This window comes from Xenopus laevis, chromosome 1S (genome assembly GCF_017654675.1).
Source record: "Xenopus laevis strain J_2021 chromosome 1S, Xenopus_laevis_v10.1, whole genome shotgun sequence".
NCBI lineage: Eukaryota > Metazoa > Chordata > Amphibia > Anura > Pipidae > Xenopus > Xenopus laevis.
In genome coordinates, this window is record NC_054372.1 from 172,812,763 (window position 1) to 172,833,985 (window position 21,223).

At 39.9% G+C, this 21,223-nt stretch overlaps 1 long non-coding RNA gene across 1 annotated transcript; it reads left to right on the forward strand.

The window, feature by feature from the left end:
* Positions 1-94: 94 nt before the first annotated feature.
* Positions 95-4,275, forward strand: LOC121399515. Its single transcript, XR_005965104.1, has 2 exons — positions 95-3,716; positions 3,809-4,275. It is a non-coding gene; the product is annotated as an uncharacterized LOC121399515 (long non-coding RNA).
* Positions 4,276-21,223: the final 16,948 nt, after the last annotated feature.

Genomic DNA, 21,223 nt, shown 5'->3' on the forward strand with positions numbered 1-21,223 from the left:
GCAGTAAATGAAGGGAGAATTTCACTGCATACAGTCAGGTTTCTTATAAAAAAAAGGTACACATTTTTTAATTAAAGTATATTGGAGATGGGTTTCTTTTTCATTAAAGAAAGTAAAAATGGGATTTTATTTTTTTGCCTTTACATGCCCTTTAATGTTTTAATGCTGTATCCAGACTAGCACTTGTGTCCGTAAATGAAGCTTCATGTGTTCCATTAGCCTAAAGCTTTTACAGATGTTTCCACAGAACAGCAAGATAAAATAAACTGTACTCCAAGAAACGGTATCAAAGACAGAATAGAAAAATGTATCAGTATTGCTAAAAAGGTATATTCCATCACAAATATGATGATGTGGATTTTAATAGCCTGAAGGAGGTAGTACATTCATGGAAAAGGTACCTGTGAAAAAGCAGTTTTTGATGACAGTGGAGCTTATACTGACATGGGTGCTAAATCAGCCTCATGCAATTAGTTGGGATAAGTCTATTAGAAAATGAAAGAGAAAATCTTATTGGATGCTATGGTTCATTGCACTGGTGCAACTATAACTATAAGATCTGCTCTTTTTGGTGAGGTTGCCAAACAAGTGTATCTTTCCCCAGATATGTCCACCAAAGGTGGTCAATACCAGACTGATCCGATCATTTGACCCTACAGCCAAACAATCAGATTATAATGATGGGCATACCAGTCGAAGGGGACAAGGATCAACTAGCCAATGCGGTCCTCAATCGGGCAGGAGAATCAAACCTGCCTACTGGAGATCTAGCAGATATCAGTCTCTGAGACCTGTCAGAGGGCCCCATACACTGGCAGATAAATTGCCGAATCGGTCTAAAGCACTCAAATTGGGAGCTTAAATCTGCCTGTGCATGGCCTTTCAGCTTCTAATTTCTTTTTGAAGGAGAACTAAAGCCTAAAAATTTATATTGGTAGAAATGCTTTATTTTATGTACTGAATGGCTGTATCATCCCAGAGGTTCAGCAGTCCCATAGCAGTGAAGATCCAGACCTTCAAATATATCCGCAGAAGCTCCCCATCTTGGGGACCATCTTTCAAGTGTACAATATTATTGGTGCAACTCACTGGTGGAACCCTGCAACTACCATCTCATTCAAGCAGTAATTTTCGGGTTGCACTTGCATGGAATTCATCAGAACAGGCTGCTCTTATGAACACAAGAACTTTTACAAATGGTTTAAATGTACGCTAAGTTTTGTGTCTATTTGTGCACTATGTGCTATTTTAAATAAAGCTTAATGTGTAGCATTTCTAGAGTTCTTCTATGCTGAGCTGTAGTTCTCCTTTAAGAATCAATCTGGCAGGAGTATATAGTAGAATTAAGCATAATGCCCATGAAAGCGCTAAGCAATCACACTAACTGCTATACCCAGCACATTGTAACCTCTCATGTGTTTGCTGGCAATATACCTACAAGTTGGATAGTCACTGGCTCAATAGGCATTAAATTGCAATAGGCAATTACCAGTATGATATCAATTATCTGGAATGCTTGTGACTTTGGGTTTCTGGATAAGGGGTCTTTTTGTAATTTGGATCACTGGTCCTTAAGGTCACTATACCACAAAACAAACCCAATAGGGTTATTTGGTCATCAATATGGATTCATGGAGAGTAGTTACCATTGAGCACGATATACTGGCTTATTATAACAGGGAAAAGGAAAATTTGAAAAAAATAAATTGTCTGCCTATATTGGATTATACGGAGCATTCTGGAGACTGGCTTGCTAGATAATATACTATGATGTTGTCCATGACAGCAGAAGTGAAATACAAATCTGAGCTGTTTGCACTATTCTTACCTGAAATAAGAACACATATATTGCAAAAGTGCAAAACAAATCCTAACTGCTGTGTATTTTGGAGTTCCAATTAGACTTACTCAAGGCTGCTTACACTTTTGTTATAACACGGGGATGTATAGTTACAGAACAGCAAACACACTGCATTCATAAGAAGGCCTTCAGCTTTAAAGATATCATTTATTTTCTTTATAGTGCCAGTGCCCATGCTCGGTACTGGAAAATAAGCATATTGCTTTGATCGTGTATTTATCAATGTATTATATTGTGGTTCAATATTTTTATTTCTGCAAATTAAATAGTATTAAAGAAAGATATATGAATGCTTGAAAGTTATAATTTAATATTTGGTTTGGATATACAGTAAAAAGGGCAGAGAGTAGAATAATACTGTACTGAAAAATAAGAAGTTCCACTTACAGTATATATGAACAGTAATGGGCGATTGAGCCAGTTATGGAAACTGCTTTAGCAAATCATTTGGTAGTTCCCATATGTTTTCAGAGGAAGCAAAGGATTTTTTCTGTGCTCGCAATAAGCCATATGCTCATATTATACAGTTTAAAGAAAACAAATCCTTCCTATAAATATATTAAACATTTTGGATAATGTTGACTAGATAAAACTGAAGTGAACAACTATTACATATTGACTAGTATTATATCAATTATAAGATATCAGGTATACATACTTTACAAAAAAAATATAGCCTGTAGCTCAAAATCCTTAAAAATCCGGTTTTATTCAATTCACATAATAAAATTTTTACATACTGACCCCTTTAACAATCCACCTCATGCGTTTCGTACCCACCGGTACTTAATCATAGGTGACTAAATTCCCTTCCAGTAAATGCTCATAATGCCAATAAGAAAAAAGCACTGTTAGCGTTAGCCAAGGTCAGCCTGTCATTACTACTCACTACTTTCCATTCACTGGTAGTACAAGTGGTGTCAGAAGGAGAGGGGTGCTTTGTCTAACACTGTTCTCTGCAGAAGGGCATCAGTAGCCCAAACACCCCATGTCCCCTAGGTCCTTGTGAGCTCATTTACAAATAAAGGTGCAGTGCAAAGTGTTGCACAAAAGAGTTCAATCCACTTGCAGCAATACATGCTCCTTTGCAATTAAGCCTTGCACCTAAATAAAGTCAAATATACAGTGAGCCCAGGCAGCCTTGAATTTCTTCCTGCCTTTAAAAATATATCACTTCCATGGCACTCTTGAGTGTTGCACCTAAACATGCAACTGGTTTACACCTTTAACTGCATGCTAATGTTGCTTCTGCCACTGCAAGCATACCTGCACTGGAAATGATGCAATTTGCACCTACACTGACACAATGGAATTACAAAAATACTCGCATGTGATTAAACTAGATACCACAATTACACTGTCATTCTGGGAAACAATGCTGCACCGAGCGTAAAAAAAAAACATGGCAAACTGAGTGCAAATTTTGCACCTTTCTCTTTGTAAATGAGCCCTTAAAGCTGCAAGCTGAGCCATTATCACCTTCCTAGAAACTGCCACGGGAGTTTAAATTCTGTTCAGAAAATTTCAGAAAATTAAAAAATAAAGTTGTAGTGTCTAAATACACACAGGGACACATCATGGGGAAAAAATCATAATGTAGCGGCCCACTTCCTGCCCAGACTTCACCCACTCCCCGCCAAGACTCTGCCCACTCTCCGCCCAGACTCTGCCCACTCTCCGCCCAGACTCTGCCCACTCCCCGCCAAGACTCTGCCCACTCTCCGCCCAGACTCTGCACACTCTCCGCTCAGACTCTGCCCACTTTCCGCCCTGTGCAGACAAGCACTGCTTCCCTGCCGCAGATAAGAGAGCAGCTGGGGAAGTGAGGTTTCTTGTTAGCTCCCCTTTTCCCAGGGTCCCCCTGCGACTGTTGGATCTGCTTCCTCTGTAGTTACACCACTGGTACCCACCAAAACCCCCCATTATTATAAGATAAAATAAATAGAGGTCCTTCTGTATGTTCTTGTCAGTATTCAGTTGCCATCACCCTGTTATTCCATGCCCCTTTCCACATTTCCCTGGGAGAGGCCTGTGTATCTGTGCTAGCATGATGTGTGTGGACACGTCTCTTTCTGTTCGGGTCGATGTTAATATTATATGAGGTGTCGTTGTATGTTTTCCATATGCTGCAAAGTGATAGATTGCCAAACTCTTCAACCCAGCGTGTTTTTTTTTATATATAATAAAAATAAAAGCTTCTCCAGGAAACTCTGTCTGTACAGTTGTGAAAGGGAATGCTCAGTGTCATACAAACATATGTACAATAAAGAGTTATCACAAGTGTGTAGATGTTTCTCTGACAAATATCCATTATTATTGTAAGAAACTGAAAGAATGTAATGAAGAGCAAAGTAAGACAAATGTTATTTTTTTCCTCTGCTGTGTATAAATAAAGAATGCTTCTCTATAAGGAATCTGTTGTGTATCTTTTAGTGCACTCTATTGCTATTTGCTAATGTCAGTGACAGTACATTGTACTATTGCCAGAGACTGCTCAGGACGGGACAAAGGCAGCATTCCCTGCTGTTTAGGGCAGAGATACGCGCTCAGATTCGGGGAGATTAGTCACCCACAGACAAATCTCCTCTTCCTCGGGGCGACTAATCTCCCCTAACTGCCAGAATGTAAACCGCCAGAGGGATGGGAATCAGTGCACTTAGTTTTCCGAAGTTACCTCAAAAGGAAACTTCGGGTGACTTCGAAAAACAAATCTCTCCGAGTGCCATCCCACTGGAGATTTAGATTCTAGCCGGCGGGAGGTAGTTCAGGGAGATTAGTCGCCCAGAAGAAGAGGCGATTTATTGCCGGGTGAATCTGAGCATGTGTTTCTGCCCTTAGCATTAAATGGGGTTTATGTCTATAATTTCTTATTATTTTAATCATGAAAAATCTATGGGCTTGTTATTTCTTGAGATAAACAGGGCAAACAGGGCTCTTGAAGCTACTCCATGTTTGGTCCTTGTGATGTAGATAATTAGGTTACCAGAGCACAGATAACCCCCCCCCCGCGTTGCATAATGGGCTCCTACCAACAAACCAGTCACAACAAAGGGTGAATGGAGGGCATACTGTATATATTGGTAATGTAATTATCATCCTTACAAGAAAAAAACAAAAACATGGCATAGCTTTGGTTTTCCTGTCTGCTCTGTTTAGTTCAATAAATAACTTTTCATTTTACTCATGTTGATCAAGGGGGTTTGTTTTGCCTTTAAAGGGATTCTGTTACTGGACATGTTTTACAAAATGCATCCGTTAATCTGCTCCTCCAGCAATATTCTGCACTGAAATCTGTTTTTTCAAACATGTCATGTTACACATGCACCATTTGTTTCATGCTTTGCTTTTCTTTATTTGCTTTTCTTGATTTGTTTCCCTTTTCCCCTCCGGTTGTCCTCCCTGGGCTGTTGGTCTGTTGGTTTATTCCACTTGTCCGGTGCTATTTGCTAGGCTCCATTTTCATCTTCATGTATATTGCTGGAGTGGATCATATTATGATCTTTTGACCTATCTGGATGTTCACTGTTGTCAAGATCTTCACAGTTTGAAATAAACTTCTCAACAATCTTCAAGGTGCCATTCTGATTGAATGAACTATCTGCCGACATTACTGAGGTTGTAAATTATTGCGGCAGTTTAATAATTTATAGAGATTACACTTTCAATGCTTCAATGGGGAAGCAGAACAAAAAAGCAAATAGATTTTTTTTTTTTATATTTTGATATTTAACATGGGTCTAGACATGTTGTCAGTTTCCCAGGTGCCACCAGTGACGTGACTTGTGCTCTGATAAACTTCAGTCACTCTTTACTGCTACACTGCAAGTTGGAGTGATATCACCTCCCCCTCCATTTCCCCTCTGCCGCCCATTGGCAGAACAATGGGGATGTAAACATATAGCTCCATGACACCTGCATTGCTAAAATGCACCCATACCCCACCAAATGGTACATATGAGAACAAGACTCATTAATAAATCCCACAAGCCCCACCATGACTTTTCCAGTTTCAATGAGTAGAAGAAACAATAGCTTTGGAAAATCAATTAAATAACCGGTGGTAAAACCTACATATCGCGAAGTCGCCTGAAGTCAGAGGCAACTTCGGAAGAACAAAGCGATGCGTTGGTTTTATCGCCGGCAATTTCAGTTATTTCCAATGGAGAGGCAAATGTCATATTTTATATACTGAACTTATTGCACCAGCCGAAAGTTTCTAAAAAATGGCATTTTTAGCAATATTGATTTTTAGGGTTTATTTCTCCTTTAGTCCTCAAACTTTGCAGACCTCAAACCGGGTAACTTTGGTTCAAGATTAGAAAAAGTGGGAGGAGCCACCAACAGTCATTCGTTTTATTTGGGAAATCTAAAACGCTGCCATTCTCACAGGTTTAGCACCATTGTCCCAAACTTTTCACGGTTGGTCACTGAGGGGCTAAGGTCAGGCCCGGATTTCCTTTTGTGGCACCCTAGGCCGCGTGGTCCTAGCGCCTGCTGACAGTTTTGTATGCACATCACCCCCCCCCCCCCTCCACAGCGAGCACTTATGCGGGCTGTGAAAAACTGCGTGGAGCCAACAACTGCCTATCAGATTTCATTCAGTGACTTTACGTGTTTTTCAAAAAAACATGAAGTTTTTCTCAAACTTCCCTTTTTAGTTATAATTCAGCTTCTCTAAAGTGCAACTCTGAGCCCCAATGAGCCCTGCCCTCTCCCTGCACTGGTTCTGTCATATATTAGGTTGTACAGGTATTAAGATGGCCATACATGAAGAGATCCACTCGTCTGGTGACAACTGCAAACTAGAGGATCTTTCACTGATAAGGCCACCAATGGCAGGGCTATATCGGGGTAATTCGAACATTCGGCCCTAGGGCCGATAGGTCAGATTACAACGAGGAGCTATGGGCTCGGGTCGGTCGGCAGAAAAATTAAACCTTCCCTATTGATATCGTGGCCAATAGTGATGGGCGAATTTGCATCATTTCGCTTCACCGTAAAATTCCCAAATTTCCAGTGAAATTCACGAAATGGGAAAAATTTGCAAAACGGCAAAAAAACCTGTTTTTTTTACGCAGGCAGCCGTTTTTTACGCCGGCGTCCGCTCAAATTTGCCGCAAATTCGCGCCTGGCGAATAAATTCGCCCATCACTAGTGGCCAATTATCGATCAGGAAGACCCATCGGAAGCACCCATACACGGGCAAATAAATTGCCACATTGGTCTAAAGGACAGATATCGGCAGCTTTATCTGCCCGTGTATGGCCACCTTTAGACTATAATACTTCCTGTGCTGGGTTCATCACTACTTCCAGTATAAGGGATCATTTGTCTCATTTGAGTGGCAATCAGCACTCTTGCTCGTCTATATTAACAGTTGCCTAAAAAGTATTTCAAAAGTACCTGCTTGGACTAGGAAATCACCCAACCTTTGATCTAGGGTTTTAATTATGTTCATTAAATAATTCAATACAGGAGAGCAAAGTGTGCAGATTATAGGGTTCCAATTGCCTTTCATGTCTTACATGAATCATTATGAGTAGAACAGCATACAGCATGATTGCAATCTTTATCTCAGGTTTGAATAAAATGTGCAGCTGGGCTTTTATGATGAAAAGCTTACGCCCTATAGTGCAAAGTACAGTTTGAAAGTTTTTCCTCTGTGTCATCGGCCTTAGAGAATGTTATAATCAGAAAATAAAGACAGCATTTGTGCACGAAAACTAAGAATATTTTTTTTTAGCAATGTTGAGTTATTTTGGAAATATTAATGTGTTTCCTTACATATGAAAAAATTAAAGTGTTTTGTGTTTGCACACAGGAGTATTTTCATATAGCTTAGCAGCACATCTGTCAGTTTCCTCACCAGTGGAGCTTACAGTCTAAGGTCCCTATCAAATGATATCAGTTTAACCAGTTTAGGAGCCAATTAACTGTAAGCTTTTGTGAGTGAGAGGAAACAAAATCTGAGCTTTATGTAGGGAAGTTATTTCTTAAGTTTAGTTTGTTTTCAGAGAACTGCACTTTTTCCTAATGTTTTTTTTTCAGGAATGTACTGCTTCTTCCATTGTTAAAGGAGAAGGAAAGTCTTCCTGCACTTGGGGTGTACCAAATGTTAGGCACCCCCAAGTGATTGTACTGAATTACCTGAATCCCTGGGCCGGTGCTCCTATCAGCAGAAAACTGACCGGCCCGCGGTTATACCAGTGAGCACCATGGAGCGATCCTCTTCCTTTTTCTTCTTGCGGCTGCGCATGTACAGTAGAACGAAAAGCTGACATTTACCTAAAAAGTCTGCTATTTCGTTCTACTGCGCATGCATCTGCCCTGGGAAATTTGAAGAACGAAGAAGCTGGAAAAGGATCTCTCCATGATGCTCCCTGGAAGAACCCCAGTCCGGTGCAGTTTTCTGCTGATAGGAGCACCAGCCCGGGATTTCAGGTAAGTCAATACAATCACTTGGGGGGCACCCCCAAGTGCAAGATGACTTTCCTTCTCCTTTAATAATATATTTCTGTACATACAATTAGCAGATTTGTCTTAAGAAGAAAGTCCTGGCAAAGCTGAAAGGCATTACACCCCATATATAAAATACATAAATTACATAAATGTCTAAACTATGACCTGTTGACCTACAACATAGAAATGGCTGAATAACAGCTGGAGAAACACAAAATGATGTCCATGATATATACTGAAAATATCTAACAACTACAAGTTCTCTTTTGTTCCTTTTTCCCATCTGATATTAGGGCTCATCCTTGCGTAAATGTGCCTCTTAAGGATAACAAACCACTTTCCCTCTTTACATAGACCATGCCCCTGCTTGGCTTCTTGTGAGAAATAATCATACACACACGCTAGAGATGGACTATGGGAGGAGATAAGGAAAGATGTGACGAGACAATCATGGAACAATGACTTTTATCCTTGCTTGAATCTACCAGAAAAGCCAGCAGTGCTTTCCACAAAGCCAGAGATGTCAATATATGCTCTTCTTTGAGTAGATTTTTAGAACACAAGCGCTTGTGGGTGTGTTCAAAAAATTAACCCGTATGTGTCCTCTGCTGTTTGCACGGCCATCAAAATTTGAGTATGATCACCTTTTAATGTTTTGCTTAAAAATGACAATGTGCTCTGATATTGCTCTGCTCAGGAAGGAGATGGAAAGGGGCAGCTGAGTCTACAGAATCTCTGTATTCCATCTGAAGGTGTATCTCTTCGACTGTACAGTTACAGGAACTGACCAGTCTGTGGTGTTGTTGTTACAAAATTCATTATATTGAGGGTCATTAAAAATCTAAATAGCAAGGAAACAAAAAAAAATAATAAATGTAAGCTACAAAATCATTTAGAAAAGCACACTGATAAATTCTACGTTACATGTGTTAAGGTTTACTTATTCTTTGAAAAATTAACTGTCTTTATATAGCTCCCTTTTCAGCTTCCAGACTTGTGGTCCCTTTGGCTTAAGTCATTCTTATCTGACACATACAGCCATGCAACACAGTACAACAGACCTTGCCCCTATAAGAAGAGATGCTTTAGAGAACCACTGAACTGCATCTCAAACCAAAACATTTCCAGAAGCTAAAAATGTAATTAGTTTATAGTAAATATCGTCAAAAAGTTAGGACTGTCTTTATTCCAACAGCATTAATGAAGAAAATAACTAAATAACTGAGTTCTACCTATGCAAGGTATGAAATCATATAACTTTGAGTTACCTGTGTTCTGTCCAATTGAAATCTTTAACATTGGTTCCCAATGTGGGCCACTAGATGGCAGGACTTCCCTGTTTTACTGCAATTCAAAACAGTAGAAAATCAAACACTGTTATAATGTAACAGCAGTGACAGCAAAACACAAGATTCTAAGATTCGTAGTTGCGCTGGCGTCCGCTTCACCACACTTCGGCAGGCGTATTTTCGCTAGCGCTCCGCAAATTCCGCAAATTGAGTTGCGCTCAGGGCTAGCGTAAGGATGCAAAGTTGCGCTAGCGTTAATTTGCCAAGCGAAGCGAAGTTACGCTAGCGATGGTTAATTTGCATACGGCGCCAAATTCAATTTCCAATGGAAGTATACTACTACACAAGCCTGGGAAACCTTCAAAACAGCAAATAAATTTTTTACTTTGCCCTACACATGTGCCCACTGTATAGTTAAGTTGCCATGAGTTAGGAAATGTAGGGGGGAAGGAGGGGAGCCCCAAACATTTTTTCGATGGTTTTCAGCCTATCACCCATAATAAAGAAAAAACGCCAGTGTTTTTTGGGACTTAGAAAATTTTTTAACTTTTTTTGAAGAAATCCCTATCTACTCTATTGCGCTTCGCCTGGTCTGAGGTGGCGAAGGAAGTCTAGCGTAAAAGGTAGCGTTCAGTACACTGCGCGTGTTAGTGTAATTAGTGAAAATCCCCAACGCTAGCGAATTCACTCTAGCGTTAGGCGCTTCGGCGCTTAGTGAATTTGCCCCATGTACTCTGAAAGGTACTGACAATGTAACACAAGCACCCCAGTCTAGACACATTATAATAGAGACATTATATATAGAACACATTCATAGATTATAAGCATTTTTGCTTCAGCGCCATGTAGCACCTTTCATTTAATAACATTACATAGGGTGATGGGTGCATACCTCCCAACTGTCCCATTTTTAGATGGACAGTTCCTCTTTTGACAACTCAACCCGCAGTCCCGTGTTTGTACTGGAAAGTCCTGTTTTTCTCTGCACTGAACAGCCAGAAAAAGAAACAAAGTTTCTAACTTAATTGGCTTTTGGCAGAGAGCCCAGAACAGCCACAGCAGCAGCAGATAAGATACTTTTGTGACAATTTCGAGATAAGCAAATAAGTAATTGTTACAATATAAGATAACAGATCCCTTGGGAAAAAATAGACTCAGCTTAAAGGACAATTCACCTTCATTAGCAAAACTGTAATAACTGAAGAAAACCACAGAAATAGGTTCAAACTTTCATAACCTGCCAAATTTTGTAAAATGAACATGGTAAATAGGGGGTGTGGCCACAAAAATGGGCTTGGTCAAAAAAACTTTCGCTGCGCTGTGCACGCCAACCTTTTTCTCCCTCTTTTTATTTCCATAATGTTGGGAGGTATGTGGGTGGGTAGGGAGTGTTTGGACTGTCTAAATCTTTCACCTTATTCTCTACTCTTTTCTTTCATCTCATTGATCTACTCTCTATTATTCATTTTTATGTCCCCATAGGCCACTATCCCAAATTTAATAGTGGATAAAAGTTAGCGATGGGGGAATTTATTCACCAGGTGCAGGGAATTTCCGTGTTTCGCCGCAAGCGAATAAATTTGCGGAATTGCCGGGAAAATTAGCCGGGAAAAATTTGTTGCCGCCGGCAACAATTCTAGGCGCCCATTGACGTTAATGGGCGTCAGAATTGTCGCCAGCATTGGAATTATTTGGACTCCGGCGTCAAAATTCGCCCATCACTAATAATAGTTAATAGTGGTTACTGCACTGGTACAATTTAGCACTTAGGTTAAAAAAAAGCCTTGCGTGCACACAAGGAGCCCAACTAACACTAAATCAATATGGTATGATAAAAATTCCATCTCAGTGTATTACTGGAATGTATTAGAGCAGGTAAGCTTAACACACATGAATATGGAAGACTGCATGTGGCAGATTTAATATGCATCCATACTCTGGGATCCCACTCAATTTGTAGGCTGCATTTTATGACAGTATCCTTCACAGCATTGGAAGTTACTCCCAAGAAGCTGTCACATGTCTTCTGAAAGCAGAACTGTGGGCAGTAATATGAAAAGGCTTCTTGATTTGTGCACTGCCTGATTATTTTAGGGCAACGGTAGAACTGTCATATTTTAATGAGCCAAGGCTGGCATGATTCATGTCACAAGCCATGTGCATAGCAGTTCAAAAACATATGCACGATAATGCATATGAAATAACTTGGAAAATGAAAAAAGAGAGATTGTTTAGAAATAGAATCTTTATTGCCTATTAACACATTTTAATTTTTTAAATGTTGAAATCATTTAAAGGCATATTAAACTGCCTTTAGGTTTTTGGCATGTGTATGGGGCAATTGACCAACCTGGAACTGCACATGTCCAATGAGCCTCCTGCTAATATCCATAATTATTGGACAGGGGCTTGTCTTTCCTGCCCACCACCCCCTGCTAGAGAGAAGAGCAACATATGAGCTGATAGCTCCGTCCTAACAGATGGGTAACCTATTTCCCAATGTGTTCCTAACAGCAAGAGCATTAAATCAAGGTGTATGTCATACAGGAAAAAATTACTGTAAATAATAATACACTTAAAGGGCATGTAAAGTCTAAAATAGAATAAGGCTAGAAATGCTGTATTTTGTATACTAAATATAAACATGAACTTACTGCACCACAAGCCTAATCAAACAAATAATTTATGCTTTCAAAGTTGGCTACAGGGGGTCACCATCTTGTAATTTTTGTTTAACATCTTTGCAAGACCAAGACTGTGCACATGCTCCGTGTGGTCTGGGCTGCTTAGGGATCGTCATAAACAAAGCTGCTTGAGCTGCTTGCTCCCCCTGCTGTTCATAAGTATGATTGTTTCCCTGCTCAGCAGTTAGGGACCATCTGACAATCCCTATCCACAGCAGTAAATGAAGGGAGAATTTCACTGCATACAGTCAGGTTTCACATTTTTTAATTAAATTATATTGGAGATAGGTTTCTTCTTCATTAAAGAAAGTAAAAATTTGATTTTTTTGCCTTTACATGCCCTTTAAACAAAAAGTCCCAGCCTATGATTAAGTGCCTATTTGCACGAAACGCGTAAGGCTATGTGTTGATCTACTTTGTGGCCTAAATAAAGTTCTCAGTTCTTTTACAAGCCTGTTTGTGGGATCTGTGAGTGTCTGCCATTTTCTCTTTTGGTATGTCATACAGGGAGCTTAGTAACTGCTGTCAGCCACAGGAAAAGGGAAGAGGTATGTTGTCCTCCCCCCAACCCCTTTGAATATATTCACACAGGTCTCTGCTTTCAATTAAGGAGTTTAAAGATTTGTGGCAATTTCCAAAGTGCAGAGCAGGGCACAAAATGCAGAAGGCTTGCGGTTATTTTTTTCCACTTTAAACCCTAAATGACACCAACTGAACCAAATTTCTTGTCAGTTATATGTTCTAATACAGTGATCCCCTACTAGTGGCTCCTGAGGAACATGTTGCTCTCCAACCCCTTGGATGTTGCTCCCAATCAATAGCCAAACAAATCCTATATTTTGCACCGATAGGAACTTTTTGCATGATTATGTTGCTCTCCCAGTTTTTTTATATTTAAATGTGTCTCACAGGTAAAGAAGGTTGGGGACCCCTGTTCTAATACCAAACTTACGAATCTTATGAACCATAGAAACTATGGGCCAGATTTAATTCAGTGAGAAAAAGATTTGTCATGTTTTACCATGTGAAAAGTCTTAGATGAGATTCAATTTGCGGAGAAAAAACTTTTCTCCAAATTCAGTTCCAGTTTTTTCCCCAAAGACTTTTACAAGATAAAACTTGAGATAAGTTTTTCTGAATTGAATTGCATCTCAAATTGACTCTCATCCATGACTTTTCACATGATAAATCTTTGTCTCACTGAATTAAATCTGACCCTATGCATGAAAACAGTGGTGTTCCCAAGAAAACTGAGGTCTAAACTGGTCACTCCCAGGTCCTCCTTTTGAAGTTGCAAGTCCTTAAAAACCCAAAGAATTAAATACCAGCTATGTGTTAATAATGAATGGCAAAATTAATTGTACTTTCCCCCTCCCCAGGTTAAGGCTTTGTTGGCAAAGCAAAGTACATTTGTGAGAGGCTGCAGAACAGAAATGTGTAGAATGTGTCCAAGTTTTGGCTACTTTCTTCAAGCACCTCCTCACAGGAATCCGCAAAAAAGAGGCCTTTGTCTGATGTGCTGAAAAGCATGGAATCAAAAGCGCCTCCACATGTAAAAGCTTAAAAGAAAATGTTCAAAAAGGTTTTCCTCCCAGAATCTCATTATAGTGGTTCAGTCTAAGCTTATTTGGAAGAAAAAAGTAGCAAGGACTGGGCTAATTTAAACATGAATTTCTTTCATTTTTTCAGTTAAAACATTAGTTCGGCCACTGACTTTTGTTTAGTTGCCTTTAACTATTCACTGAAAATGTACTATTATTATTATTATGGGGTAGTTTAAATGTCAGATTATTTTCACCTAAAAAATATTTCCTTAAACCTGTTTTTATAAAAATAATAATAAGTATATAATAAGTAAAAAAAAGTATAAGTAAAAAAATCATTAGACAGGGCTTTTTATATTTGTGCCTTAGAAATAAATATTGCGAGATAATGTCCTAATTCTCCTTGCCTCCTAACAATACCTCCTCCTGGAATTTATAGTCTGTGTGATAACCCTCTCAAAATAAAACATCTAGTAGGAGTCAGTGTCAGTGCAGTCAAATTCAATTTGGTAGAAAAAACCCTACATGTTTTCTAGACAGTCTAATTATCTGGAACATAATTCCCTGCTACTAGTTAGCAAAAATAATATTTTATTGACTTTAGAGTGCTTTTAAAGGGCTGGTTCACCTTTCAACACTTTTTTCATTTCAGTTGTTTTCAGATTATTCTCCAGAAATAAAGACTATTTTTTATTTTTTACTGTTTTTCCAAAATCTAAGTTGAAAGTTTAATGTCACTGGTGTTTAAGTCTTGCAGCTCAGACTTGCATTTTGCAAATTGAGGTGATACATTTCTCAGCAGCATCTCTGGGGTATTAGTAACCATTGTATCAAATCCAACAGCTGCCTGTAATGAAACTCAGGGATTCAGCATATGAAATGTATCAATTAAATGTATCAATTTAGAACAGTTTACAGGGTCGGCGACCCCCCCTCCCAGAGCTCCTTTCGAAGGTAAGAAATTACACTTCAATATTAAATAAACTGTAACACATAGAAAATAGAAAGTAATTGGAAAAAGTCTTTCATTCTGGTGAACTATCTGAAACCAACTGAACTGCAAAAAGTGTTGGAAGGTGAACAGCCCCTTTAAATGGAGAGTAGAGTTAGATTAGCCATTGTGAACATACTGCATAACATTTCAAGTAACTGTCTTTATATTTGAAGCAACAATGACATCTATGTTGCATTTATAATATAAACCATAACTGAGCTAGATTTATATAAACATATTATTAGAGTCGCGCCTGTCTTGAATCAACCCTCTGCTTCCATGTGGTTTAAAGGGCATGTAAAGTCTAAAATAGAATAAGGCTAGAAATGCTGTATTTTGTATACTAAATATAAACATGAACTTACTGCACCACAAGCCTAATCAAACAAATAATTTATGCTTTCAAAATTGGCTACAGGGGGTCACCATCTTGTAACTTTGTTAAACATCTTTGCAAGACTAAGACTGTGCACATGCTCAGTGTGGTCTGGGCTGCTTAGGGATCGTCATAAACAAAGCTGCTTGAGTTCTGCATGGCTGGGAAGTAAGGCGGGGGCTCCCCCTGCTGTTCATAAGTATGATTGTTTCCCTGCTCAGCAGTTAGGGACCATCTGACAATTCCTATCCACAGCAGTAAATGAAGGGAGAATTTCACTTCATAAGTCAGGTTTCTTATAAAAACGGTACATAATTAATTAAAGTATATTGGAGATGGGTTTCTTTTTCATTAAAGAAAGTAAAAATGTGATTTTATTTTTTTGCCTTTACATTCCTTTTAACTTTATATCTAAAAGATTTTTTCAACCTGAAGTTCCCCCAGATCATTAATGAAGATGGTTCTACCCAAATGGGAAATAATACAAGATTTTTCTTCCAAGGAAATACAGGAGGGTAACATTTTATCATACATTGAAAAAAATATTTTCACTTGCAAGAAATATGACACTTTTAATCAGAGCCCTACAGAAAAACTGTTTGAGATGTTAATTAATAGGCCCATACATGCCCAAATGCCTTTATTTGGGTGCTACTGGGTAAAACATGCAGGTGCCTTGCATGGTTCCAGAAAGTGTTGTATCTTTTCTCCACAAACAGAACGATTCTGAGCGATAATGGGAGGGGGGCAGGCGCCCACATGTCAGCAGGGGCTGCGGGGCCCACCAGGTTTTGTCTCAGTGTCCCACTGGCCCTGACCGACCCTGTTGGCTTGTGCTCTTTCCACTATTATTGCTGGTATTTGAATGAATCATATCCATTTTTAGATGCCATAGATTATCCCTTTAAATCCGTTTGATCCCAAAGTGACTTCTGACATGATAACATTTTGGGCCCAGGTATAGATGGGTGCCATTCCAGTTAAAGGAACAGTAACATCAACAAATGAAAGTGTTTTAAATGAATTAAAATATAATACACTGTTGACCTGCACTAGTAAAACTGGTTTGTTTGCTGCAGCAACTCTACAACTACTCTACTACTACTGTGTAACCATGGGGGCAGCCATTTAAGTTGGATAAAGGAGAAAAGGCTCAGGATACACAGCAGATAACAGATAAGGCCTGTAGTATACAATGCTATTCTACATATTTATCTGTTATCTACTGTGTAACCTGTGCTTGAATGGCTGCGCCCCTGACTACACAGCAACTTTTTTTTATATAAACTATAATAATCTTCTTAAAGCAAAAACGCCCCAGTTTTACCAGTGCAGGGCATTGCTACATTATGTCTTCATTACTTAAAAACACTTTAATTTTTTGATGTTACTGTTCCTTTAAGCAGACCACATTCGCAGTTTTGGCTTCTGTATGAGTCAGTAATCAGTTATTCTTATGTTTTGAGTTTCTCTGAGGAGTTAGAGATAAATCATTGCCACATTATTAAGTTGCTGAAATCTCTTGACACATCATTTATATAAATATTCTGTGTCTGTTGAAGACTTAATTATCTACTTGAGCGTGTACTTTACTTTCGTAGGTGTTGCTATAGTTATAACAATCAAATCATTTTTTGACAAGATCTACTTTTGCTTTCTCTCAGCTCATAGGGATCACCCTTCCTCCAAATTAATATACTTGTATTTTTCTAAAACTGAATTGTACCTTATTGAAGCAGTGGCAGAGCTATCAGGGGTGTAAAGGGTGCGATCGCACCAGGGTCCGCACTTTCTTGGGGCCCACCGGATGCTTATGCCGACGGGAATGCGGTGCCAAAATTTCTTTCAGAGGGGAGGTTGGGGGGGCCTGACTGCCTAGCCTGCACCCGGGCCCTGGGTGCTCTTAATGTCTCTTTTTATTAAAAACAAATGAGCTACTTTACATCCGCATGCGCAATGAGCAAAGTACAATTTTAACCTGAGTTGCTATGTTTTTTTCCCACAATAATATTTTTTTCCCCCAGAACCCCATTGTCATTGCAGACACAAAAGTGGCTTTGGATCTGAAGCAATTGCCGTCGAGCTGTCAAAATTAACACAATTGCGCTTTCACAATACCTTCCAACTATCCCATTTTTCGCAGGACAGTCACGATTTTGAAAGCTTGGCCCGCAGTCCCGGTTTACTACTGCAATATCCCAAGTTTCTCTTTGATCTCCTACACTGATACCAGAAAGAGATACAACGTTTCTGAAACTCAGTTAAAATAAGAGGCTTTTAGTCAGAGAGCCCAGAACACTCAGATAAGCAAAGATACTTACAGCTTCTCTCTACAACGATGCCCTTTCAACTTGCACCTTCTACCACCCGTCACAGCCGGCCAGCTAAACCCCAACCTTGGCACACTAGTGTAACACGGTACCTCAGAAGATGTAGTAGATCAGCTGTGCGATGGTGGAGAAAGTCACGAACTGATCCTGACTTCATCCACTTCAAATTCATGCTCTCCTGCTATAACCGAGCTCTATCATTAGCAAAAGAACAATACTTCTCTTATCTAATATCTACTATGTCCTCCAAACCACAGCAGCTGTTTGCCACATTTAACTCACTCCTATGCCCCCCTCCACCTCCTCCACCTATTAATGTAACCGCCCAAGACCTTGCTCATTTCTTTAATGAAAAAATCGATCTCATTAGGCTGAGCATACCGTCCGACAACAATCTCAGACCAACGTGCAGTCCACTCACATCTACTTTGCACTCCTTCACCCCTGCAACTCTAGATGAAGTTAGCAAACTTCTAGCCAGCTCAAAACCCACCACCTGCTCCCTTGACCCCATACCCTCTCGCCTTCTCCACCCAATCTCTGATACACTCTCTCCTGCACTTACCCACCTATTCAATCTTTCACTCTCTACTGGTACCTTTCCATCATTATACAAACAAGCACTAATCACTCCTATCCTCAAAAAACCTTCCCTTGATCCCAGCTCTCCCACTAACTATCGACCGGTCTCCCTTCTTCCATTCGCATCCAAATTACTAGAAAGGCTTGTTTACAAACGCCTGATCCAGCATCTCACTCACAACTCCCTTCTCGACCCATTGCTTCCACCCATCACACTCGACTGAAACTGCACTCACCAAAGTAACCAATGACCTTCTATTGGCAAAGTTAAAAGGTCATTATTCCATTCTATTCCTTCTAGATCTCTCTGCAGCCTTTTACACAGTTGACCACACACTCCTCCTTGACATTCTACACTCAGCTGGCATTCGGGACACTGCTCTTTCATGGTTTACATCTTATCTGTCTGACCGTTCCTTTAAAGTTTCCTTCTCTAACTCTACTTCTACTACTTTCCCACTCTCTGTTGGAGTTCCTCAAGGCTCTGTTCTTGGCCCCTTGCTGTTCTCGCTCTATACAACTTCACTAGGAAAACTCATTCAGTCATTTGGACTTCAGTATCACCTTTATGCTGATGACACCCAACTCTACTTGTCTACTCCTGATCTTTCTAATGCTGTCCTTTCCCAAGTCACAGACTGTCTCTCTGCTGTCTCCTCCTGGATGTCACAGTGCCACCTGAAACTGAACCTTTCTAAAACAGAACTCATCATATTTCCTCCAAGATCTTCCCCTGTCCCTCAGATATCACTCACTGTAAACAACACCACCTTTCATTCCACCACACAGGCACGCTGCCTAGGAGTCATCTTAGACTCTCATCTGTCTTTTTCACCACACATTCAAACACTTGCAAAATCTTGCCGTATTCAACTGCGCAACATTGCTCGAATACGACCCTATCTCAGTTCAGAATCAACTAAAACACTGATTCAGTCTCTCATCATCAGGTATTCCAACAAGTCACCTTTCACAACTCCAATCTATTCTAAACGCGGCCGCTAGACTCATTCATCTAGCTCGCCGCTCAACATCAGCTGCTCCCATATGTATGTCCCTTCACTGGCTCCCAATCTCTTCTAGAATCAAATTCAAATTACTTACACTCACATTCAAGGCCCTTAATAATGAAACCCCTCCCTATATTTCATCTCTAATCTCCAAATACATTCCTTCATGAAACCTACGCTCTGCTTCTGATCTTTGCCTCACTTCTCCTCTGGTCACTTCTGCCCATTCTCGTCTACAAGACTTCTCTCGGGCTTCTGCTTTTCTCTGGAACTCTCTGCCACAAGCTGTCAGACTTTCTCCTTCCTTCCAAACTTTCAAGCGCTCCTTAAAGACCCATCTGTTTAAAGAGGCCTATTCGATGTACCTTAATTAATCATCGCTGTATCAAAAATGACAAAGTGTTTATACAATCCTAATGTCTCAATTGTACCCTAACCTTTTAGTTTGTAAACCCCATTGTACTCTGTAATCCTTGTCTGTTATCCACCATTTATTCCCTGTTTGCTATAACTGCAGTAAAGCACTGCGTATCTTGACAGCGCTATATAAATAAATGATGATGATGGTACAATTGTAACTTTTTAAGGTAAGCAAATTTCTTGGGGGGAACTGAGACTTGTAGCTTAAAGGTCAATTACAGCTTCATTAGCAAAACTGTGATAAGGCTGTGGGCACACAAACTGTCGTCAGCGGCTGTTGTCAGCCAGAGTAATTATGCACGCTGAGAAATGCAGATCTGCTCAGTGCCCCTGCTCCATTGATTTGAATCCGATAACCCTGTGTGTGGTTACACACAGGCTGAGGTCAACTCAAATACTGACCTCAGCTCCACGCTGCTCAGTCTGCTATACAGGAATGCAAAGAGTGCATTTCAATGCATGTACCTTTTATTAAATGGTTTTGCATCCAACTCACTGCTTGGAAAAGCATCAATTGCCCAGTGCATTTGTGATTGTAAATGAGCACTCTCGACCAGGGATGCCCAACCTTTCTTACTTGTGAGCCAAATTCACAAACACAAACATGAAAAAGTCCCTGGGGTGCCAAATAAGGCCTGTGATTTGCTATTTGACAGTCACTACGTAGACTGGCAGCCTACAGGAGGCTCTGTTTGACAGAACACCTGTTTTTTATGCAACTTAAACCTTCCTCCAAGCTAGAAATTCAAAAATTAGCACTTATTTGTGGCCACTGGGAGTAACATCTAATGGCTTGGTGAGCAACATGTTGGTTGGGGATCACTGCTCTAGACCCTTTCATATGGGGGATCAGCGCTGGATAGTGCCCTGATAAGGGGCTCTGTTATATTGGCTATGACTGGCCATGATTGCTGAAAGAAATTTGATGTTTATAATCTGCAGCCAAACTGGAATTCATCTTAGCAAAGGGGTTTCACTTTTAAAGTTTATTTGTCTTCCAAGGTAGCACAGATGAATGAGCTTAATAGAAGATGTACTCTGTCAGCAGTGCGATTATCTTATTATTCCCAGCAAATGAGTATGTCACCCTGTAAAGTAAATAAATTAAGCGTGTAAAATGTTCCGCAACTGGATACCTGGGTAGTGTTCATTCTCCTCCATCTCATCCTATGAAGCTGATTCAGCAAATCCAGTGTAAATAAAGGGCACTCACTGCAGTTCTTTCAGCCCATGCAGATTTAATAAGGGGTTTACAGAGGCACAATAAAATAAAATAAAAGATGCTCTGTGCTTCCTTGTTAAGGGAAAAGGAAGGAACAGTGGGATTAAAACACAGTCTCAGGTTTTAACAGGTTCAGTAAGTATACAAGTGTGGGGAAAATATAAATGAAAAGAATATATGGGATTAAAATTGGACCAGGCTCAATATACAAGTGCAGGAACAAAGAGGCACAATTTGATCCCCCTACCACCCATCCTCAGTGGACTTGTGACTGTTAGATTTGCAGTGCAATGTGCATAGTGCAGCAGTCTCAGACACAAAGGAGCCCTCTATGTAACCCCTGCCATAGGACCACAAGCACTTGCACCTGAATAAAATTCCCCCAGATTTACAGAATAAATGCAGCCTCGCCCAGAATGGTGGCTGTAGCACGTGTCTGATGCATCAAAATT